The sequence below is a fragment of the Natator depressus genome, chromosome 2 (assembly GCF_965152275.1).
Source record: "Natator depressus isolate rNatDep1 chromosome 2, rNatDep2.hap1, whole genome shotgun sequence".
In the NCBI taxonomy this organism is placed as follows: Eukaryota; Metazoa; Chordata; order Testudines; family Cheloniidae; genus Natator; species Natator depressus.
Window position 1 is genome coordinate 43,842,024 of NC_134235.1, and position 25,819 is coordinate 43,867,842.

The window sequence follows — 25,819 nt, forward strand, 5'->3', positions numbered from 1 at the left end:
TTTTCTCACACCTTGTTTGACATGGTGGGAAAGTCCTTTTCATAAGCTTTACAAGAAATTTTAAATGCTCCTAATAGGTTTGTCTTTTACAGATTTATGATAAAAGGTTCAGTATGGAAAGAACTAGGGTAGTTTCCCTACTGTGTTTTCCGCTGGTTAGTTGTCATCACTAACTTCAATATTATCAGGTAATTGAATTTTCAATCCCATAAGTGAAGGGAATGGAGTAGACAGAGGCTTCACCAGGTTAGCATATGAGGAATCATACTAAAGAAATTGAACTACTCATTTTTAATAAGGCCTACTCAACATCAGTGGGATGGTTTTCATAAAGATGGACTTTACAATGTGAGTAAGAATTTGCAAGATAGTGTCCTAATCGCTTGCTTTGGAGATCTAAATTTAAATTATGAAAATGAACTGGGCAATCTCATCCTAATCTCCAGATGAGAAAACTCACTGCAGTACCTGGCACAATTAATGGCTTGCCTTTGGATATATTAGGAATATCAAGAGTGAGGACAGTGGCAGAATTGTGTGTGACATCTTGGACAACACCAGCGAGCCTGATATCTGGTTTACAGTTAAGTTCTTCATTTCCCCATAACTTTTAAAGAAAAAAGAAGGAATCCCATTGTCTATTATTTTTTTTAATATTTAATTTAATTTAATAAAAATTTAGATTTTTATTAATAAGTAATTTTTAACAATGTTGCAGTCACCAATAAATGTAGAAAATGCTTTATTTGCATCCTTTTCTACTCTCTTTAATGAGCCAAAACTCCTACTGACTTCAATGGACAAGGTGATGAATAAAGCTCTTTGACAGAAATAGAGTAGAGCTAAAAACGATAATATTCACATGAGCTCCACAGAGTTCTAATCGGATGCTGACCAGAACAGACGTAGAAGAGAAAATGAACCCAGCAGCTCCATTCTACATGGAGATGGTATTACTGTACAGTCTGTTTAACCCACCACCTTTGAGACTGATCTAAAACTTCCAACTTAAAAGGAATTGTCAAGATAAAAAAAATACATAAATAAAATTCATGACAGTGCATGAGAGCCCCGGGAGCAGACTGTGCACTGTGGGCCAAATTTTGCTGCCACTTCTACCAGCACTCCCCTAAATCGGCTCCCATTGATGACAATGTGACTTTTGCCATTGACATCAACAGGAAGAGCAGATGGAACAGAGCAGCACTGCAGCCTGTTTCTTTAAGACACTGCATCTAGAATGTTGTGGCAGAAACATTGTGCAGGTAGAGGTGCTGCACCTTGACTTTTTAAATTAAAACATTTTAAGAATTTTAAACAATGTTAAAGCAGCATTTTTATAACATATTTGTAGTGGTTATTAAGCATTCCACTTTCCAGGGACCCCTTCCACAGAGAATCCTACCAGATAGTTCCAAGGTTTGGCCAGACCAAGATCCTTATAGGTGGCATCCAAACCACACTTCACAGTTAATACTGATACACAACTGATACACAACTATTGGGCCCAGTCCTGCTGGCACTGAGGGGGATTGCAAAACTCAGCTTGATTAGAATTGAGCGCAAATTTGGTTGCAATTAAAAAGGAACTGGGAGCGTAACATAAACTCTGTTTCTTTGTTAAGTAATTGGGTGTCATTTTCTTGCTGACTTAGGGCTGTACCCTGTACATAATTTCTTTTTGCCAAAAGGAACTTGAAAACGGTGTGCCTGATCCTGCCAATGATGACTCGTGTATTCAATATTAACTAGCATGAGGAATGCCACTGAAGTTAATGATTTACTGATTTGAGTAAGGATTACTCACATGAGGAAGGGTTTCAGCACTGGCCCCAAGAGAGATGTGAATACTCCTTCATGGGACATAAGCTTCAGGGAACTCAAAATAGGTTAATTCCATGCCTGACTCATTCCATGGACCATTTAACGAGAGCCTCTGGAATTGTGCAGTCAGTAATGAACTGCCAAGAACTAAAAGTAATCACCGCAGCAATTATTAAAATTTACACTTATATTCTGATACCCTTGCTGAAGATATGAGCCTTGAGTTAAGTGGTCCAGAAATCCAAGGACTTCCCACAAACAGGTCAAAAGCCCTTTAAAAACCAGGATCCTTTTACTTGTTATTAATAGGCAAAGTTCCGATACCCTCTGCTGCTCAAAATAGCTCTTACTGTAGTTTATTATACATTTACTCAAGTGCATTTTTAAAAGAGGGTCCGGTAACATCCCTCTAGCATGTAGACCAAAAAGGAGGATGCAGTCATTAGGGGATCTTAATTTCTTTTCTGCATTTGCAATACTTCTGTAACAGTAAATAAGATAAGTATTTCATGTGGACATTAATTTCCTTTAAATATAAAGGGGCCAATCATTCCTCCTGGATCTGCATGCAGCCTTGCTTTTCCTGTAGCACAGTGTAACCATCATTTGGCGTGTGTTACGTGTCCTTCTCGGTACATAAGAGACAGAGGATCCGAGTCCTTTAAGGGGATCCCTGTATTCCCCCGTCCTCTGCCAATTTAGGGTATTTAATCCTGCAAAGAGCTGAACTCTCTGGTCCTGGTCCAACAAAGCACTTGAGCACATGCTTAACTTCAAGGGTATGAATAATCCCATTGATGATGATGGGGCTTCTTGTATGCTTAAAGTTAAACATGTGTTTACAATCTTGGTTGGATTGGGCCAGGGCCAAGCATCAAGACTTGAGGTCTGAATCCATCAAGGCACTTAACCATGCAAGTAGCCCCATTGACTTTAAAGGGATTACTTACATGATTGAAGTTAAATGGGTTTAAATACTTTGTTGGACTGGGAATTTAGGGCCAGATTTTTAAAGGTAGTTAGGTACCTGAAGATGTGGAGAGGTGCCTAGTGGGATTTTACAAAGCACATAGGTGCCTTCTTTAGGTGCCTATATACCTTTACAAATCTGGCAGTAGAGCATCATGGTCTTAGTTCTAGAGGTTTGGACCTCAATCCCTGGCTACAACCCAGAAGATGATCATTACTCACTATAAGGGTGGACCTGGGAGCAGTCTCTTGCTGGGAAATGAAATTATGCTGCCACAGCATTGGGGATAGTAGCAGGGGGCCCTGAGTTTGATGGGGGGCTTCGAGTCAGACATTCCCCTCTTCCTCATCCTTCTTCTTTATGGAGGTCTTTGGAGGAAACTGTGGTGAGAGCCTCATAGAATTTTCCTTTTCTCTGGACCCCTCCTAAGGTTAGTCCACAGGGATAGTTAATCAAGGTCTGCTGGTGGGAGTATTCAAGGCATTTCAGATTGTTTCTCTATTTACTATTTGTTCAGACAGCACTTGGCAATTTTAAGCCTTATCCAGCGCATTAGGACTGAAAGTACAGAACAAGTGTGATTGAATATTTATAACTTGCTTTTGGTTGAAACTTCTATAATTGCACACTTTAAGTGGGAAGTATTTGTAATGAGGCATTCATAGGTCAGAAAATGAGATAAAATCTAGCTCGTGTACCGCTTCTATTTACATGTTGGAAGAAATATGACTGGAGAACTCTGTAGAATAGCTTGACGAACAAAACGTAACAGTGATGCTAGCACAGGAAAAAGAACTCTTCTTTTCCAACCGTATTAGCACATTGCTGTTACTATTCCTCAGCCCAAACCAGTGGTTCTCAAACAATAGGACGGGCCTCACAAGGAGGTGCGGGAATGTGTCAAGGGAAGTACAAACTCTGTTCTATGTTTTTTAAGCGCTCTGACTGTCAGTCCAAGGTGATTGGGGCTTGTGCAGAAGGGTCATGCACACCCAGGAGGTGAGGATAAAGGGCACAGGTGGAGCCCCAACACTTTGGCTGTCCTTCCCCCCACACCCTAATCCTGGAGGCGGTGGGGCTCTGGCTGTCAGCCCCAAGCTGTCTGCAGCAGTGCAGAAGTAAGAGTGGCAATGGGGCGCGAAGTCTGCTGTGAAAAGCAATATTGACAAATATCACTTTTCACATTGCCGCCCTTACTTCTGTGCTGCTGCTGCTGGCACGGCACTGCCTTCAGAGCTGAATGCCCGGCCAGCAGCCGCTGCTCACCCAGCTGTCTTCAGAGCTGGGTGGCTGCATATGTACTTGTGGGGGGGGGGGTTGGTGGGGAGGGTAAATGACTACAGACACAAAGAAGGGGGGCCCGATCAAATAAGATTGAGAACCTCTGGCATAACCCAATGTGCATAAAGCAGCTTTTTAGACAAAATGAATATTAGCATTAGTGCATCTGGCTTCATTCTGAAACGTGTTCCGTAAGACAAAAGAACAATCACTCCAGTAGAGATGTTGCTGGTTGGTTCCCTTGGGAATATTTGGGTAGCTCTAAACACAAGTCTGTTGATACCTGCACTTTTACTTGTCCGCAGAGGGAACTACCAGGATTCATGTGGTCATCCCCAATTTCATGAGGTGATGAAACAAATTCAGCAAATCTGAATAGGAATACAGAGCAGAATATAGAACAAAACGTTCAGAAAGATTTTTGAGGCTATAGAAGTGACTCCCTTGGGAAAGAATAAGAATCTACATCTAGTTCTCAAGCCTTAAAATTCTACTTGTCCTGCAAGGGGATTTAGCCCTATGGGGGTGAATTCTATTGCATACACTGAGTTTGTATAAAGAAGCTACTCTTTTGCAGCAGAACAGATGGAAATTTAAGTCTCCCGGTATGTAAATTGGAACAGTACAGTAGGAATTAATGAATCAATATAATCCCAGTGGTAAAGGGCTGTGGATTCAGTTGCCACACCTGGACAAGAACTTATTCACCATGCATTTCTAAAGGTGCCACACTTATGCCTGTGAATGAGGTATTAAACCAGTGTCTCCTCTGCCCCGGTCTGGTGGCTGCCAGCGTAAAGACCCAATGGGAGTTTTTGAAAACGGTTGGGGTTTACTCTTGTGTCCACTCACCCTTCACCTCTGTCCCTTCCCCTCAATTTTTTTTGTATAGCCATGGCTGTACAGGCCTGATCCCAAGACCACAGAAGCAAATGGAAAGACTTCCATTGATTTGAATGGCTTTTGGATCAGACTTTGTGAGCAGTATAAGAGCAGCTGTATTGGCATACTCAGGACCAAATTCTGTTCTGTTATGCTGGTGTATATCTGGGTAAAAGCATTACCCCAGTGTGACTTAGGGGGAAATTTTGCCTCAATCACTGTTACTTTGGTTAAAATTGCATATTTTTTCAGGTGGAGGGATTTGGCAGGTGTTTGTAGTAAGTGCCATGTTCCCTGATCCCATGCATATTATATTCTATCTCTGTTCCTCTGTTTGTTTGCACATCGGAGCTTCTCAGTTGCCTGGAGTATAAGGGATGAAACAGGCCTCAAATTACTATGCTTGAAGATGGGAGTATCTTGTAGTATCTTTTGCGAAATCAAATAGTTGTTGCATCTGGGTTTTTTAAAGAATATTTTATGCCTTTTTTATAAGACAGGAGATCTAAGAACCCCGTGTTTTTATCATGTTGATAAGAACCAATGTACATATATTTCAAGTTGTATTCAAGAGATTTATTGTGGGGGCTGTATACTATACAAGCAATAAGGTGCAACAGATGTGCATGTTTGGATTATGTCTCAGGCAGTGTCTTATTTCTAATGTAGATTGAAATACAGAACTGATATATATTGGGTATTACTAACAAGAAGGGGACAATATATACTGACAGCCACTCAAAAGTCTCCATTGATCTGCTATCTACTGAAACCATTTCATAATTATTCAATACATTTAAAAATAAAATTTAAAATTAATCTTACAAATGCCAGGTCATAATCTTGCTCACGGGATTAACCCTGTGGACATCAATCATGCTACTTGTGTCAGTGAGACAAGCTGGATTTGGCCTGTAAGGTATATATGTTGCAAAGAGGTGATTGCATTTCTCTTTATTTTTATTGTTAGTCCATTAACTGAGGCTTAGGGAATGTTTGATTTTAATTTCTTGATATAATAATATTAATTGTACTAGCTGAAGTTAGCATCATCAGAACCAACTTGTGAAGAGACCAATGATATTAAAATGTCTGCTATGATGAAGAAGATGGCAGGAGGAGGATTAGGCTGCGCTAGGACTAACGTAAATGAAATAGTGACTCTTTTGTTCTTTTGCACTGATTGGAGGAAGATGAAATGTGTATGCTTTGAGCTTATGCTCTTGATCTGGAGAACAGAAAACCTAGATACTGCATTACAATTTAACTCCATAAATTATGTTCCACAGAAAAACCAGAGGGTTTTGGTTTTTTGTTTTGTTTTAATTTAAGGAGATGAATCATTACTAGAAAATGTTTCCAGGAAATTCAATTTGACTGTCTTTGTGAACTCTTCACTTCCACTTTGCATAAACATTCAAGCAGTCGAACTACTGCTAGCTAACGTGAATTATAAATGCAAATTCTAAGTGTTCATCAAGAATTAATTACAAATTGTATACTGGATTGTAATAGCCAATATTTGAAATTCAGGATGTTGGATAGTTACACAAGTCATCCAATGTATAAATCACAAATATGAAAGTTCCTATACTGAATGTTCTCAATGAACAGTTTAAACTATTGATATAGAAGAAAAATTCATAAATGAATTCATGAATAATGTTAAATAATGAACGCATTTGAGAATTTTGCAAGTTGCTTACAAATATTTCATGTTCATTAAGGGAAGCAACATTTAGCTAATACATTGTTTGTTATGAATTATTTGCTCAACTGTAATGGTTACTCAGATCAAATAAGTATCTCACAGTCCATTGCCCCTGCCTTCCCCCCCATTTTTGTTTGCTCCTATCATACTTCATCCTATACAAGTATAAAACTGTTGTAAGAATCATTGCTGGGACTAACTGATTTGCACATGCAGATCAGGTAGCTAGCCATCCAACTCCTTATATTTGTACATGCAGATATTAAAAGCTTAAAATTATAAGACAGGGTTATGTCACCTCTTGAAAGTCTGGACCAGATAGTCTATAATCATGTACTCAGAGGACTGACACATCTGAACAATACTCTTAAAAGTTGATCTGTCTGGGTACATATAAGACCCCCATTAACTTTCTGTCTGATCACCTTAAAAACCTACATTAATTTATCCTCACAATTACAGGGTATTATCCCTATTTAACAGATACTGCAGGACTTTGAGTACTGAACAGTGATTTGCCCAAGGCCAAATTGTCAGTCCAATGAAAGTTAGTGCCTATACATGCATATAGACCTTCTGGGTGCAGCAGGCTCTCATGAGAGGACAATATCAGAAAAAGGGTCATAAACTAGATTTTTGTGGATGACTAGTCCCAAAAGAGAGACTTACAAAAATTTAAAAAATCAGCCCCCAACCTTTCTGGTCACTTAAGAGTAGCTGCTGTAAACAATAACATCTACTGAAGATGAATAGAATAATACTTAATAAGATTCCATTTAAAACATTTGTGATGTAATTCCCAGTTAAAATAACATGAATTATATGTCTTATTTCCTCGGGGGAAATGTTCTGTTAATATACCCTCTAACTAAAAACCTATAATGCAAAAGGACACTATCGTATGGCAGGTTTCAGAGTAACAGCCGTGTTAGTCTGTATTCGCAAAAAGAAAAGGAGTACTTGTGGCACCTTAGAGACTAACCAATTTATTTGAATAAATTGCTTAGTCTCTAAGGTGCCACAAGTACTCCTTTTCTTTTTATCATATGTCTGCCTGTCATACACCTGTATTCCTTTCTACAACTCTGTGACCCACAGGCAAATTAGCATATTTGCCAGGTTTCCTGATGGGGTACCACAGGTAGAGATGCATTGAGGTTTACGAACTTCAATTCAAGGTGAGCCCTTTGGCTGCTTACTCCACTTCAGTTCACATATCATTTAGATCAAGTCCTCCGCCAAGCAAATGAATGTCAATAACAATTCTCTATTTGAATGACTGTTGCACTTGTGTCATGTGATGTCAGAGTGCCAAATGATAACATAGCTGAAATTGTGCTTTGGACTATATGAAGTTTCAAATCATGTTTTTCTCTTTCTTCAAATTATTTTGGGAGGGACGGTGGGAGGGGAAGGAGAGCTTTGAATGAACCCAGACAGACATGTAGGCTTTAAATTATGTTTTGTGAACTGAAGCAAGGCAGATGCTTCCAACGAGCACACATTTTGCTACTGTTTGCAAAGCAGACGCATGCTGGCACATTGTTGTAGGACATGAATTATACTTCTGTGCTCCTGATTTGTAACCACACCTGTATGCCCTTAGAAATGCTAATAGAAAAATATGAATTTAGGCACAAAGGAGAATCTAATAAGAAGAACATTTGAATGGGTAGGAAAATGTCTTCCTCCCCCCCCCCCAGTCATTAGGACTGGAGGAACATGCTTATAGTAATTAGGTAAGATTGATTTAGAGGCCGAACACCACCCACAATTTGTGTAGTCTGGGGTCAGGCGGGCAGCTGCAGAAACCGCTCAGCTAATTATGAGAATTCACTGTTCGTTAATAGAATCTCTCTCCACAAACAGCAGCTGTGTGTTTGCTCACGCAGATTATTAATTCTGGCCTTGCCTCAGCTGCAAGTTTCTGCTGCGTCGAAAGGAATCCTCTGATAGAAGTGTCAGTTATCACCCAAGCGATGCCAAGGGGGTGAGGGGGAAGAAGAAAAGGAAAGAAGGGAAAATATCTTCTAATCACAGGTGTATGAAGATTTTTTGCATATCCCTCCCTTTTCTGCCTCTTACTCCCAAACAATTAAATGCCAATTTTGGAACTCATTAATCTGTAGGCAACCTAGCGAGATCTAATTTATACCTGTCAGGAGCAATGGGCAGCAGCTAATAGGAAAGTAATTGCAATAGAAGTCTGCTTTCCCACTTGATCGTATGCTTGCTTTTAATGACAAATCTTTGATAGTGCAACATCAGAACACTATTAGCGATCATTTTGTGTGTTGGAACTAAATATATATGCTCTGTTTGGGAGAACACAATAAGCACAAACATAGATCATGAAGAGACTCATGCTCATCTTTTGCTTTCTACAACACCTTTACATGAGAAATATAGCATATAACCATTTGTAGGAAATGAAAATAGTTTTTCCTACAAGATAAGAAATAAAGTTAGTTTTCTATATATTTTTCTTCCTGTAAAATAAAAGTGTACAGTGAAATCCTGTCTCTGTTGAAGACAATGGCAAAACTCTCATTGACAGCAGTAGGGCCAGGATCTCACCCTTGGTTCTTAAATCTGATACCCATATAGAATATCATCACTTTGATTCCAGTGAATCTCATGCCTGAGTTGGGTTAATGTGATAGGATGAAATATGTATTATTTAAGCAGGACACCATCCATCAAAAAGCTAGCCAAGGTGATTCAGAAATTTTCCCAGAAACACTGCAGTCTTGGTGAAAATAAAGTGCCCACATTATCCATTATGTAAAATGTCCACATTATACATTCAGCTGGAGACAGGGTGGGCACTCAGGATACATGCATCTACAAAAGTAAAGGGGGGGAAGAGCCATGTTTTTCCTATATGAGATGCTGAGTATAGCAATAGCCATGGGAGTCAGTGGATACTAACATCTGCTTTGTGATAGAGATACAGCCTTCTGTAACACTGACTCATGTAATGTGACTGGGGCCAAACCACTGTCTTACAAACACTCCTGTGTATCACACCCTTATTACATACTGGGTGAGAAAATACAGTGGGGGAAACAGATTTATGACAATAACCTAGTCAGAAGTGTGTTCTTGTAATGAACACGTGAGACTGATGACCACTGGAAAAACTAAACCATCAGGCTGATGATAATCAAGCCAGGCCTAACTAATCCCTGGTATGTTTCCACTGATTTCTACACTTCAGTGAAGTTGTAGCAAGCATGAACTTGACACATTATGTTTTGTCTAATCTAACCCAGAAAGGGATGGAATGGGTTAGTGGATTGATAGTGTGATTAAAAAAACCCTTTCATTAGAGCAAATTGAAAACTGGCTTTTTCACCAAAAAATAATTTTTTGCAAAATGATCTTTTAACAGAATGTTTCATCAAAACCAAAAATGTTTGTTTTCATTTTTCATTTAAGAGAAAACAAAGCAAAATTCATTTTCACTTAATATTTTTGCAAGAAAAAATATTTTCCTGATCAGTTCTCATTCTCACCTCCCTCAGACTACTTAAAATAAAGCCTAAATTGGTAATTGATTTCACCCTAACCAGCCTGCTCTCACTCAGCTCCCTAATGGAGCTATTCAATTATAGGGCATAGCCAAGGCCTGTAGCCTTATGCAGGTTACTGCACAAGAAATCCCTAGAACTTTGCATGAGATTTTGAGTATCATGCAAAACCAACACTCAAAAGGTGGTCTAATACCTAATTCACACAAAAAAGGCATTACACCAGTCACCCAAACTCCTTGGGCCAACTTCAATGCCTAAATTATTCTAACCTCATAAATGGGAATCTAACCCCATTGATGGGAATCTCTAACCCCTGATGTCAGAACTAACTTCCCAAAGTTGCAATTCTGTGAAAGAAAGAAAAGCCAAATTTATCTCTATCACACCTTCACATTTATGTGATTACTATTGGTAAATGTTAACTGTAGTAGACATGAATATAATATATAAGAATGGTGGAGTAACAGTAACAATACTGTACTTTCTGTATTGCTGAATGTAGGCATAGATAATTCAAATTATAGAAAAGTTTGAGTTATGGTCATCATAAAAGCTAGGTGATGTAATATAAAATATGCTTGTTTTAAAGACAGCACAATAAAAATCCTGCATATTGTAAATACGTTTCTGCTTCTACAAGCCCATCACCATGGCATTGAGCAAGTAGGGGAATATAGTATTTAAAATATGGCATGTTAGTTTTACGTAAATTGTCCATTGATTCTCATTTTGTAAAATTTTGTACAACTACTTAGTTTACTGCAATGCTATCTTTCTAGCTGGAAAAGGAAATTGACTTATGTTACGTTTACTCTGCTGTCAATGAATAAGATTAGCATAATTTAGTTGTTTAATTGGCATTTCTTCTTCTCTTGTTTTTAACTGTGATGAGAAACCAATTTAACCTTATTGTCTGATTGACCCTGTTACCTTGATTTTGAAAATAAAGATAGCGGGTAAAAAATGTTAAAGTAATGTAGGAATCTAAGCCCCTCTGACTTTCAATAGGACTTGAACTGCTGAAGTCACTTAGGCAATTCTGAGCATTCTACCCAGTGTATTTTTTCATAATTTGCATTTGTTTGGATGGATTGCATAAATATACGGTGAGATTGCTTTATATCCTATATTAACAACTGAAGGTGCTATACATATTATGTTATAAGATTTCAGATTAGGTTTATAAATATGCAAAAAGGTTGGGTTCAGTCTTGTTGTAAATTAAAGCATACTGGAACATTTGTCTTATTGGATTCACCATGGGTGGCAATGGGTTACACAATAATTGTTTCACAGGTGTAATGAACTCATTATTTAGGTTTGTCAAAACATGCTAAGAGTATTCCTAGCAAAAGTAAAAGTGGAACTAAAACTAGAGTAAGTCAACTGCAAAATATCCAGTTACCTGAGCCTTCTTTGTATGTGAGATAAATTACTAACTCGGAATTGGCTAGTAAATTGCTGTTTATTTTTTAAACAGTATTTAAAGAGTTTTGCTTAACCACTGATTTCACTTATGCTTAGTTAAAGGAGTATATGCATTGCATAGCACAGCTTTTCATCTTCAGCTTAGAAGTCTGCTTAGAAGTCTGACCTTCTGATATGATATATATGATATATATCCTATAACTTCAGTCTCACTAGTAACAATCCATGCCACAAAGCTACTATATAAAGGACTTTGCTAAGCAGATGCCTGGGCTAAGTCACTGCAACATAGTGACTTAGTCACCTGTTCCTTGGACTGTTTTTTCCATGTCTGCCATGTCAATCCCAAAGGAGAAATGGGGCTGCTGTTCCTTGCTTGTCTCTGCGCATGAAGAATATCGAACTTCTATGCTTTAATCAACTACATTTAACTCTAGTGACCAAATTTGTTCTTAATAAGTTGAATGTCATTTTTATAGGGGGTTTTTCCTTTCAAACGATGGTATCATTTTGGCTTTTCACATTCCATTTTTCTCCATTGTCACTCAACCTGTGTTGAGGGCCTATTAACAAAGTACCAGGGGAAAACCTGAGTCAACCTGAAGTTACTTCTTCATAAGTAACTAAGACCATTATTCAACAGAAAAATCCTTAAAGACCTCAAAAGACATATTAGCAAAACTGTTTATTGTTTACATAGTTTAGGGACTTTGCATCAATCACAAATTCATTCACCAATTAAATGAGATTCAGTTCTCTGCTTTATTAGTTTAAAAAAGTATTCTTGAGCTACAGCCCATTACTTCAAACATAATCAGTTAAATCTGCTTCTGTTTAAAATTTGCATGAATAAAACGTATTGTGTTTGGCAATAAATTTTGTTTTCCAAGTGCAATAGGGATGAGGAATTGCACTGCAGTCCTGGGTTCATGAACTTTTCAGAACTTGTGTATAAAACCACATTCAGTTAAAATTAGTCAGAACAGTGTCAAATACACTAATCCGCTAAACAGAACAATTGATAGAACAATCTAGTAGCATAACAATAGAATAATAAAGGATCTCAGACTTCCAGGTTACAGTCCACTTGACAGGATGAATCCACTAGGATTGGATCCATTGCTGATGTTGTTTATACATTGCTCTCTCTTTTCAGACCTCTCTCATTTTTCATACTGTACTTTTTTCCCTTTCTTTCTCTTCGGTCCTGACTGTGTCCTGTAAAAGCCTCTTCCATCTCACCTCTAGCTCCAGGTCTCCCTCATTGCTTTAAGGCCACCCACCTCCCCCTCCTATCCCCCCACATAGACATGCATACACCCCTTTTTGTTGCAAACCACAACATTTCTCTTTTTGTTTTCTTCAAGGTATCTTAACACTTATTCTTCTCTTAATGAACAGAGCTTTTTATAATTCTTTTTCCCTGTTCCAGACTGTAGGTCTTTTCATCATGTATAAGCCCCCAGCTCTTCTGTTGTTTAGATTGAGGCATGTCTCTTCTTTGGCCCTGGCTATAATAATCTTTTATCCTCTTCATTCCTCTCTCTCCTCCATACCCTAATGCATTCTGCTACCCCCATACTCACACACCTTTTCATATTGGTCTATCTGTCAAGGTAGACCAATACCCATTGTAATAATAATAATACCCATTGTCACAGTATTCTTCCTGTACCCAAAATTTTATCACACTTAGCTCGATGACTTCTTGACACATAGTTCTGACACATTTGGTTTAAGGTGTGCTGATGAATGGAAAGTCATTCACCTCTCTTTCCTACACTCACTGCAAAAGGCACAGATTAACAGCATTTAATAACATCTCATTTAAAACTTGACTAGAAAAAGTACTTAAGAATATACTATGAAAACAGTCCAGCATTGGCAGGGCAATGGAATAGATATTCAATGGGTCTTTTCCATCTCAAATTTTAAGACCCTGAAGAAAACAAATCAAGAGTTCTGTTTCTGTTGGAAAATTTCATACCCATGATGCACAACTGGGTTTTATCATCTCCACATCCTCACTGCAATTAAATGATCAGCTACAATTATGATGACTTTAAGTTTTAATGTCATCCGAAAACATAGAGATTTTTTCATATGAAATGTCTAGTTGGACAGTAATTACTATATGTCATTCATGTTTAAAGTCTCAAACACTATACACAACCCATTTTTCCAGCTTGGAATAATTTTAGTAAGGCCAAATGCATATTATACCTTAATGTGTAATTGATAAAACAATATAAGGGGATTCTATCCTATCATGTTCTTTATCATGTTGTACACAAAGGATTTTTACTACATGATCAAAAATTTAAATTAAAAACCCAGCAACCTTGTAAGTTTGGTTCAATTCCAAAGTATTTCATTGCTATGGGAAAAGTGTTGCTAACACAGAAACTGCATTTGTAGCAGTGCCTCCTGACTGGGTTCTAAATATGTTGCAATACTGAGAGAACTTCATTTTTGCGACCCCTTAAATAATTTCATTCCTGCCGACAAGTAGTTTTATTTAGTGTGGCTTTCTAATACTAACAGTTGTTGTTTGTGCATCAGGTTGCTGAGCTTTTCATACAATGGGAATAATTTCAAGATTATACTGATATCCCCTGAAATAAATTATTTAATATATTTTTGTAAAAAGGAAGTAAAAGAAGCTTCTTTGGGTAATCGATGTGCCGCAAGCTACAGCATCAGTTGTATATTCATTTTCTCCTATGTATGCGATTATCCACTCATCCTGTACCCAAGAATATTATTTTTCTTCCCAAGATGGAAGTATATAAAGCCATTAAAAATAATCCAAAGAAATCTATATGCTGAATAAATTTTAATTTGTGTGGCATCAGGATTTTTTTTATTAATGGGAAATAAATTATTGCAATCTTATGGAAGGCGACAAGTTAATAGCTTTGTGAAAAGTAATGGAGAGAAAATGATCTTGAAAAGGTCAGGTCTCCTGTCAGTGTCTTTATGCACAATTAAAACAAGTCAAGAAAGTGGCTATATAATCAGGACCATGAATATGCATTATATCCTAATGAGAGTGTGAAGATGGAGATGGGTTAGTGCTAAAGTCATGGTGAGGTGGTGACATAAAAATGGTAATTTGTGATGTAGTATTTAACTACGTGCTTCTGTTTCCTGTGGGGAGATTAACTCATTGCTATCTAGCTAATCACTATTGTATCATTAATACTATAGCAAGTCTACACAAAATAACTCTTTTTATAACATCATCCAAATTCATTCACATATCAAGTGCCACACCATAGTCATGGCTGAATATAGTTAAATATCTCTGTTGCCTCTCTGTGATGTGGCGAATCCTCAGAACCCCTAATACTGTAATGCTTGTTAATGGTATATGATCAAATACATTTTCAAGCCATTAGCAGATTTCATTTATTGCTTCCTATAAATAACTTGGCTGGGCCCTGGGGCTCCCCAGCGGGAGAACAGCAGCAGGAATCTTTCCCTTGCAGTCTGTCATGGGAACACTGCTGGTCCTACAGCCGAAGAGATCGAGTAGACTCTGCAGGCCTAGCATCACCCCATCTGTGTATGGAAAGAAGGACTGGTAGACAGCGGCAGATACTCCACCACACGTGCTTCTTTTCTCCTCACATTCAGAGAAGGGGCAGAATCTGGGTCATCATTTTGTTTTTCACTAAATCCCAGTTCCAGTTAGGAAACCCCCTTGGAAATAGACATGAGCAGAAATAACCAACTACATAAAGAAGTTAACTTACATTCTTATGTGGTTGATTTCCCTCCTGGTAATATGCTCTTTTAGTGGGTCCTGTTGCTGCTAATACATATTATTGAGTCATCTGTGACTATTCTACTTTTTAATTGAAAAGCAGCATGAGCATTCAGAGTCAGTGGTCAGTTACTAAAAGATCATTATCACTGAACAGTTATTCTGATTAGCTAACGGTAATTTATAGGGTTAAAACACCTCTCCCAATGCTGTTTATTTGGGAATGTCAGTAGAAGCCACTCACTGAGGGCTCAATTCTGCACTTTATTAGAAAATAAGAATACATAGAATAAAGAAGGCGCAGCTGGAATCGTGCAGTGTTTTGTTTGGGTGGCAGGGCTGTGTTCAGACCTGTCTGATTACATGTCCATAGTTGTGTGCAGTTAGTAGCTCTTCCCATATACTGGCTCGTGTACTCTACACTAGTTTGCCATTTGCCTCATTCTGCCCGTCCTAGGACAGGTTTTTTAGTATGGCCAAGACATCTACATCGAACCTAAAATATGGGAGATGCCGAACTAGATCTAACATCATGTGTCCATTCAGGGATAGACGTAAGGAAGGGTAATACTGGTGGATGGATTTCCCAATTGCAAGCAAAGTCCTTGTGTAAGCTGATTTAATTCCTCATTACTACATCACTGGAGTTGCCCCTAGTCATAGTATATGGTGAGTTCAGCATCCATATAGATGATGCATCAGCTCAGGATAACCATGAGACTGCCTCAGATCATTGTAAGCTCAAAACTCAGAGCAGATAGACATACTTTGCTTCTGATATTTGGGCTGGAATTAAAGTGTGATGGAATGGATATTGTACACATGGTGTGAGCTGGTCACTGCCTCCTACGTTTTCAGCTTGGGGCAAAGAACCTGTTTTGATTGTCCACCTTAGGAGACTGATTAAACTGAGATGTTTGGACTTTGCGGGGTGAACATTATTTTTCTGACACTGCTCTGTTGAGAGATTGGTAAAACTTTATAATACTCTTTTGTTCTCCACCTTTGAGAGGGTGTGTGTCTTCTGGGTATCCTTGGCTGCTTCTTACTGATGAGCCTGGGCAGATGAAGTGTGGGGGCAGCCTGCTGGAGCCCCGGTGGACCAAGTCTTAGACTGAAGATTTTGAAATAAATATTTTTTAAAGATTGTATACTATGGTTGCTACATGAGACAAAGAAGAGATTCTTTTCCTCCATCATAGCACCCACAAAATTTTAAATAGATTTAGTCTATCAGATGGATTGTCGGATTAATACAGATTTTCTTTTGTGGCCTCCATTGTGAGAATTACTTATTATTATAGTTAGTTTAGTTTCGTTTCATTTCGTTGAACAAAGTAGAGTAGATTTGGACTTAGCTGCCTACATCTGTAATAGAAGAGCAGACATCACAGATCACAGTGCCATCCACTAACAGCGGCGTGAACATTTTAGTGAGCTACTTAATCATTTATCTACTGTTTCTGATGATGTCCACAAATTGCCCACATCTAATGTGCTTGCCAGTCCAGCCATATGAGCTGAGGCGTTGAAGGCTGTTCAAGTAATGGAGTATAACAGATCTCCTGGTCCCTGTCATTCCAGGTGAAGTTTCCAAACATGAAGGAAATCTTCTCATTAACAGGCTCTTTTAGTTTTTTTTATATGTCTATCTTCAAGAAATTGCACTGCACAACTGAAGGATGCAAACATTGTCACTATCTATAAGCATAAATTCTCAAAGAGCAAGTGAGGTAACTACCACAGCATCTCTTTGCTCTTCATGGTGGGCAAGATTCTTGCATAGAACTTTCTGAACAGACTCCTGACTCAAATCATTGACAATGTTCTATCTGAGTCACAGGGTGACTTTCATGCTTAGCGGAGCACTGTTGACATGATTTTCATCATTCAACAATTTCAGAAAAAATGTCTGGAAGCAACATGGAATCTGTCCATGGACAATAATCAAAGTCTGTAATGCTGTTACCCTCACAACACTGCTCTGTGTTCAAAACATGGACCTGTTATATAACAGCACATTGAAAAGCTTGACAGTTTCCATTTGCAACACCTATGATGATTGCTGGGTATCAAATAGCAGGACTGGGTTTCCAACATGGAAATCCTGGTGAAAGCTGGTTCAGTCGGCGTTGAGGCTCATTTGATCTGCGCCCTGTTGATATGGACTGGCAATGTAATTTGTATGCCTGAGATCACATCTATCAAAACAAGTCATATTCCAAATTAAAATCTGGCAATCATAAGTGTCGAGGGCAGATGAAATGCTTCAACATTTCTGACTCTATCTTTGAGCAATTGGTGATTGATCGTGATGCATTGTGCTATTCCTAAAGGATGGGTCACATTGAGCAGCTGGAAGCACAGTGCCAGGTATTGAAACAACATGCAGCTCAATCAACACAACTAGGCTAATGGCTCTGTGCTTGTACAGTAAACTTTGTTCTTCCCAAATTAGTCTATGGCGTCACGCAATGACCCATTAGTATGAACTAGGGTTGTCGACATTGTCCCAGAAATCAAGGGGAGTAGCATCATCATCAGCGCCTGTGAAATCTTAAACAGATTTAGTTCATCAGATAGAAAGCTGGATTAACACAGATTTTCTTTTCTTGGGAGCCCTACCTTTCTAGCATCCATTGTGAGAATCATTATTATTTGTTGTTATTATTTTATTTTGTTATTTTGCAGTAAAATAGTGCAGTAGATTTGGACTGAGCTGCTTACATTAATAACAGTAGAGCAGGATCATAAGGGGATGAAAATTCAAGTTTTTCTGCTTGAGTTTAGGGCAATGTTGCTCATCGAGATTATGAATGTGTTGGAAGGAATTTGTTCCCATAATATAAGAACTAGCGGTCACCAAATGAAATTAATGCGCAGCAGGTTTAAAACAAATAAAAGGAAGTTCTTCTTCACTTAGCGCACAGTCAACCTGTGGAACTCCTTGCCTGAGGAGATTCTGAAGGCTAGGACTATAACAGGGTTTAAAAGAGAACTGGATAAATTCATGGAGGTTAAGTCCATTAATGGCTATTAGCCAGGATGGGTAAGGAATGGTGTCCCTAGCCTCTGTTTGTCAGAGGGTGGAGATGGATGGCAGGAGAGAGATCACTTGATCATTACCTGTTAGGTTCGTTCCCTCTGGGACACCTAGCATTGGCCACTGTCGGTAGACAGGGTACTGGGCTGGATGGACCTTTGGTCTGACCCAGTATGGCCATTCTTATGTTCTTATGTTCTTAACCTGTGCATTGGATCCATGTCTTTCCTGGCTGGTGAAGATTATCTGGAAAGTGCTGGATCCTTTGCTAATGGGTAGTGTCAACCCCTTCTTTAAGGAGGTCAGAGTGCTAGGCATCCGTAAGGTACTATGCACACAACCTCTGTTCAAAATAAAGCCAGAATACTTAACTTGTGATGGATATATTTTAAGGGGGTTGGAGTGGCTACCCAGACAAAGGACTGAAATTTGTTTTGAGATCATTTCAGACTATAAGAGAGAAGATTCAGTTGCATTTCTCCTCTTCAGTGAACCTTGTGAGTTTGGTCCCTGTTCTGTAGGAACATATTTCCAGCTGGATGCAACAAAGCTACCTCCTCTTTTTGCCTTGGGGAAACAGAACTCTTGCAGATTAATGCACATTCGAAGAAATAATTTGAAATACTCATGCACACTGCTGGTTTTGAAATTAACTGTAATCACTCAGGGAAAATGTCTAAGTGTTTATGTGGACAGCTCAAGGAAAACCTCTACTTAATGTACAGCCATGGTCAAAAAAGCAAGCAACATGTTAAATGCATGAGGAGTGGGATAATTGAAAAATTATGTCACAGTTATAATGGTTTGTCCTTACATTAAATAGTGTGTTGAGTTCTAATTATCTCATCTAAAAAAGATATAGTGGAAGTAGAAAGGGTCCAGTGGTGGGGCAATGCATATGATTACTGGTCTGGAAAGATTTCTATATGAGGAGAGGTTGAAAAGATTGGGACTGTTTAGTTTGGAGCAGAGATGCATAAGAAGGGACATGATGAGGGTAGATAAAATTATTTAGGCACAGCCATGTGTAGTGAAGAGCCACACTACACCCGTGGGAGCTCAGGAAACTATTGTGATTCAACCAGAATTCTTCATATGGGCTCTGCTACATGGCAACTTCTCTGTATGTCACTCTAGCAGCTCTCTATCACAAAGGCAGAATTTTGCCCGTAGTAAGCTATTAATTTAACAAAAGATAAGGCATAAGGTTGTTCTGAACTAATTTATACATTTTATTTGATGCTTGAGACAAATACCAGATTTGTTGAACTACTCAAATACCATTCCAGGGACAACCATGGAAAAGGTACATAGTACACGCACACTGAAAAATTACTATAGAATCTCGAGTTCTTATCCCTTTGACAGGAACTGATTTGATCTCTTAGACAAAACCCTTGAAATCTGAAAACAATTTTTTTATGCTCAGAGCAGCAAAGGGAGAGGGCATTAAATATGATATATTAGCATTTTATGGACAAAAAAAATCTCAATTCTCTGGAGACAATAGAGACAAAAATACAGTATGCATGAAAATTAACAGCCAGCAGTCCCTGTACCTAAGGAAATATCCGCAGGACATTTTAAATCATGTAGAATTTGGGTATACTCATTAACCCCTGGGAGTTAACCATCTGGCATGTTGAATAGTGGTGGTGGTGTTGTTTTCTTTAAAATCAGGCCATACACCAATATGAAACTCATGTGATATGCAATACAATCGTTAACATCTTGTGCTCTTCAATCATTCTGTTGCTGGATTGCAATACAGAAAAATAATATCTAGGGCAAAGAAGGAAATCATCCTTAAAACATCGTTAGAGTGCCAATGACATTGATAGAAGATTACACAATAACCTTTTGCTTTAACACACTCCTGCAAAGAGAGAGATTTCCCCCTTTTTAAAGTTATGACAGTATTCACCTGCATACTTACACAGACTCTGCCCTTATATAATCAAACACCACAAATATAGAATAAATGCAAATAACATGATCCCTATATTTTGATTGAAAATTCATTATGTAGTAAACATCATTAATACAATAAATTAACAGAACTAATGTAACTGTAAAGTTATTATGGGAACACAACTATAGAATTGCTTCTTTATTAAATTACATTATAATTGGATTCAAATACTGTGTTTTATTTCTTAAATTACCGTCATTGTAGCATTGGTACATTGACCAATTTCCATTTATATACTTGAAACATTAAACCGCATGCTTGAGCAAAGTTTTCTGAGGATTGTGGGGTGCTGTGAATTAAACCAGAGCATGCACCATGCACGGTTAAAAATTTTCAGTTGAATAGTAAATTGACCAAAAAAATACACTTTGGGAGTGACCAAAACTATTTTCAAATTGGGGCTGAATTCGGTGAATAGTTTCAGTGAAATAAAACATGAGGAAAAAATTCAAAAAAGGAAACGGTTCAGTTCAACATTTTCAAAACAAACCATTTTGACATTTTGTTTCAAATTAAATCATTTAATTTCTAAATGTTTTGAAACAAGTTCAGCTTAAACAAACATTTTCGTTTTTTGTTGTTTCAGCTAGAAAAAATGAAAATATTCAATTTGAGTTTGAAATGAACCAATTTTTCATCCACCAAACTGAAAAATCAACTATTTTCTCAGCTCTGCTCACTATGAGAACAAAAGGAGCCCATCAAGTATTCAGGCAGCTACACTATGAACTTTGGTCGGCACAAGTTATCTCAGCATAGAGCCGCTGCAGCTAGCATATCACTTGTGCATGTGCCTACTTGGCTTCTTGCGTCAGCACTGCATGTACTCGCCAGGAGTGCTTGTGTCAATGCAGAGTGTGGTGCACCATCGGTAAGTATCCCAGTGTGCAACCCACCATTGTCCAGTGTGCTGTCTTCTGGGGAAGTGTTGGCAAAGCCTGGTGAGGCAGAAACAAGTCACGCAGGAGTGACTGGGAGCAAGGGGGCAACTTCCCAGTGATCAGCTTTTTCCATCACATAATGTCATCTATATCTCAAATTTTTGTGCTTTTTTAAAAATCTCACAAACGCACATCACCCTCCTCACTGACCACTGTCTCTGCCGGAAGCATGGAGACTCTACAGCTCTGTACTATTGTCATGAGTGTTGCAAGCACAGGACACATGATCCTCCAGTATTTTCAGAGATGTAAGAAAAACTGAATCGTGGGGAACATGATTTCTTGGAGTCCAGCTTGCTGTGGGATATAGCAAGAACAAATTCAACACTGTTAGTGGTGTTCACGGAGCAGCTACAGATGGTGGAGCACCACTTCTGGGCCCAAAAAACAAGCACTGACAATTGGGATCACATCATAATACAGGCTTGTGATCACAAGCCGCGGCTCCAGACTGTCCGGATGCACAATCCCCACAATCCCCGGATACACAATTCCGGGATCTGTGTGCCGAGCTCGCCCCAGCCCTCCCATGCAGGGCCACTAAAATGAGAGCTGCACTGTGTCACGGGAGCACAGGCTCCATGCTCTGGAACCACTCTGGATAAAGTTCAGACAGGACCCACTTGTAGTGTGACAACCCCTCAGGCCACACTCTCACTAGAACAAGCCTCCTGGGCTTCAGCGCCTCCTTGGGTCTGACCTCGGAGTGTTCAGCACCCTTGTTCGCAGCATGAGGTCTCCACAGAGAGTCTACCTGGATAGGACACCTGGGGAAACCTAACACCCCAACTTCCATCGTCAGCAGCGAGTCTCAGCCAGCGAGGTAAAACAGAAGGGTTTATTAGTCGACTGGGACACAGTGTAGAACAGATCTTGTTAGCACAGAAAGCAGGAACATTCAGCAAAGTCCATCTTGTGGGATCCAGAGACCGCAGAACCCTGGGCTGTCCCCCCTCAGTCCCAAAAGGAGATTGACTTTCTTGATGCACAGTTGCCTCTCCTCCATCCTTTGTCTCTTTCCCAGGCAAACAGGTCACCTGGCCTCTGCCTCTTGCTTTGTTCTCCAAAACCTTCCGCTGGCTCTTGCAGAGGATGGGCCTTGGCCATCAGTTGCTAGGATACAGAATGTTGGACATTGTCTGTGCTCAGGCAGGCAAATGGCAGTCACACCTGCCCATTAGGGGTCTTTGCAATAATCACACACCCTTGTCCCACCTCCTAGATAATTGAGTAACACATAGGGGAAACTGAGGCACATACACTGTATTCAGACAAAACATTAAGAACATTCCCACTTTGTCATGCACTGACAGTGGAGAAGTGAGTGGTGATACTCTGGAAGCTTGCAGCACTCAATTGCTACTGGTCAGTAGGAAATCATTTCGGAGTTGGAAAATCCATCGTAGGGGCAGTTGCCATGCAAGTGTGCAGGGCCATTAATAGTCTCCTGCTACACAGGACTCTGACTCTTGGCAATGGCAGGACATAGTGAACAGATTTGCAGTAATGGGGTTTCTGAACTGAGATGGAGCAATAGATGGCACACACATTCATATTTTGGTACCACAACCGCGTTGCCACAGAGCACATTACAAAGGGATACTTTTCTATGGTTATGCAAGCATTGTTGGATCACCAGGGATACTCCACTGACATCAGTGTTGGTTGGTCAGGGAAGGTGCATGACCCTTGCATCTTTAAAAACAAAGGACTGTTCAGAAAGCTACAAGCAGGGATTTTTTTCCCAACCTGAAGGGGGGTTCCAAAGAGGATGGAGCTCGGCTGTTCTCAGTGGTGGCAGATGACAAAACAAGGAGCAGTGGTCTCAAATTGCAGTGGGGGAGGTCTAGGTTGGATATTAGGAAAAACTATTTCACTAGGAGAGTGGTGAAGCACTCGAATGGGTTACTTAGGGAGGTGGTGGAATCTCCATCCTTGGAGGTTTTTAAGGCCCAGCTTGAAAAAGCCCTGGCTGGGATGATTTTGTTGGTGTTGGTCCTGCTTTGAGCAGGGGGTTGGACTAGATGACCTCCTGAGGTCTCTTCTAACCTTAATCTTCTATGATTCTATAATTCTAAGTCTGTGACTGTTGGTCATGTAGGTCCACAAGAGTCTGCAGCATCTGTGCTTGCTGCTGGAGAAGCCCCATTATGCTGTGGAGCATTTCCCTCTCCTTTTCCTGCTGGGATTCCTGGGCCTTTTTGCCTGTCTGCTCTTTCCTTCTCCCTACATGCCCTTTAATCAGGGTCTGATGCAGCACTGGCTTGCAGGATCTCATCGATCATGTCATCCCAAGTCCTTTTCTTTTTCCTTATCTGGATTCAGGAATTCTTCACGTGTGGTGGAGGGAACCCCTCAAGGCTGCAGTGGCAGCAGCTGCAGATAAAACACACAGTGGTACTGTTGTCAGTATAGTCACAACGGAAAATGAAAATTAAGATTCAGAACTCCCTTCTCTTGCTCCCCTAAAGTTTTAAACAGAAAATGTTTCTTGACATTTCTGCTTCATAGTTTTTGTGTGCGGTGCCACTCACAGCACAAGCCATGGTGAGTGTGGCCCATCATGGGTGAGGGAAATGAGGAGGGAATTGCTTGGTTATATGAAACTATGAATATAGGACAATGGCACTGAATGCTGGCACCAGTTTCCATAGACAGTGGTGATTTTAACTGATATCTCACTCCTGAAGGTAACACAGGCACAGTGAGCACAGCTGCTGCTGACGTCCCAGAGCCGCCTGGGCCTGTATGCTGCTAGCCTGTGTACTGCAATTGTGCCTCCCAAAGTTATCCCACTGGTGTGGGAAAGTGTCCTTCTGCAGAAAAAGAAATAAGGCTGCCATCCCTAGAAACCTTCAGGAGAAGATGCAGTATACCTCCATGGAAGTTTCATTGAGAGCTCTCAGGAGGATTCCAGGGACATCCCTGTGTACATAATAAACTTCTCCGTGTGGCCCACCCTAAATCTACAAGGGAATGAAAAGCAGATAATGCTAGATCTCTTTGTTGTCCCGCTATCTCTTCTAGTTTGAGTAAATTAATACAAAGTTGATTGCTGTGCTTGGGGCCGCAGTCAGTACATGATTGTAATGGGAAATACAATTACACACTTACCCGGGATTCTTTCCCCTGTATCACACTCACCCTGCTCCATAGCCGGGACTGACTGGACTGCAGTGGAGTCTCAAACAGGTCCTGGCTCACAGCATAGCTGGACCTCCCTCCCCAGTCACATGTCCCCATCCTCCTTATCTTCCTCTTCTACCTTTTTTATATTTGCTGCTCTTGCCCAGGCCTGTGACTTAGGCTCATTGGACATATCCACGATGGTCTGTTGGGTGATAATGGGGTCTCCACCAGGCATCTCATGCAGCTCTGTGTAAAAGTAGCCAGAAGGCCCGCCGACAGCAATTTGGGGCCCCAGAGCAGAACAGTCAAGGGGCACCTGCTGGTGCCCAGTGAGCTGCCGGCTGCACTGCTGGGTGCACTTTTCCAGCATGGCCAGGGCTGCCCCATGCCCTCCCGTCTGCCTTCTCTGCCGTCGGTACCACCCCATGCGCGCCTAGGAGCATAGATACCAACTTCCAGATGTACCCAGGGGTGCTCAACCCCCTGCTCCATCCTAGGCTCCTTCTCCCAATGCCCCACCGCACCTCTTCCCACCCCTGTTCCACTCCCTTCCCCCAAGAGCGCCCCATATACAACTGGTGCCTCCCCATAGTGGGGGGGCACGATCTAAAAGGCAGGTCACATGTCCCCCACCGAGCCCAGCCCAGGGCCACCACAGTCTCCCCACCCCATGTTACTTGCAGGGGGGGCGCTTTGTCCTCCCGCTGCACCTGCTCATCTCCCCCAGCATGTTCCGCCACTCTCCCTTGTGGGCAGGAGCCCAGGTGGGGAGCAGGTCGGAGCCGCTTTTAACGCCAGCCCATCCCAGTCACTGCTCTGCAGCCCTGCCCAGCAGCTGCCTAAGAGAGCCTGGCTGGGGAGGAGGTGGCTTCCACTCCCCGCCTGGCTTGGCTGCCGGGGACCCTGGCACCCAAGCCCGGGCAGGCAGCGGAAGTCACCTCCCAAGCCAGGCTGTCTCAGGCAGCCGCCACACAGGGCTACAGAGCAGCGTCTCAGTGGCTGGACAGGGCTGGTCCCACCCCTTCCACTCCTGGCGTCTGGGCCATGCGTCACCCAGGCCTGGCCCCGCCCTGCCTTTTCCCACTGCCCTCCCCCCAGCACCTCCAGCACACTACCAAACAGCTGACAGTGACAGGCGGGAGGCACTGGGTGGGGGACGAGGACGAGCTGATCAATGGGGCCTGCCGCTGGCGGGAGGCGCTGCAGGGAGGGAGGAGCCTGCCTAGGAATCCTGAAGCCCACCTGGACAATTTAAAAGGGCCCGACTGGGGTTCCCAGCCACCGCAACATGCAAATGCCCAGATATGCCATGCCAGCAATGGCAACCAGGGGC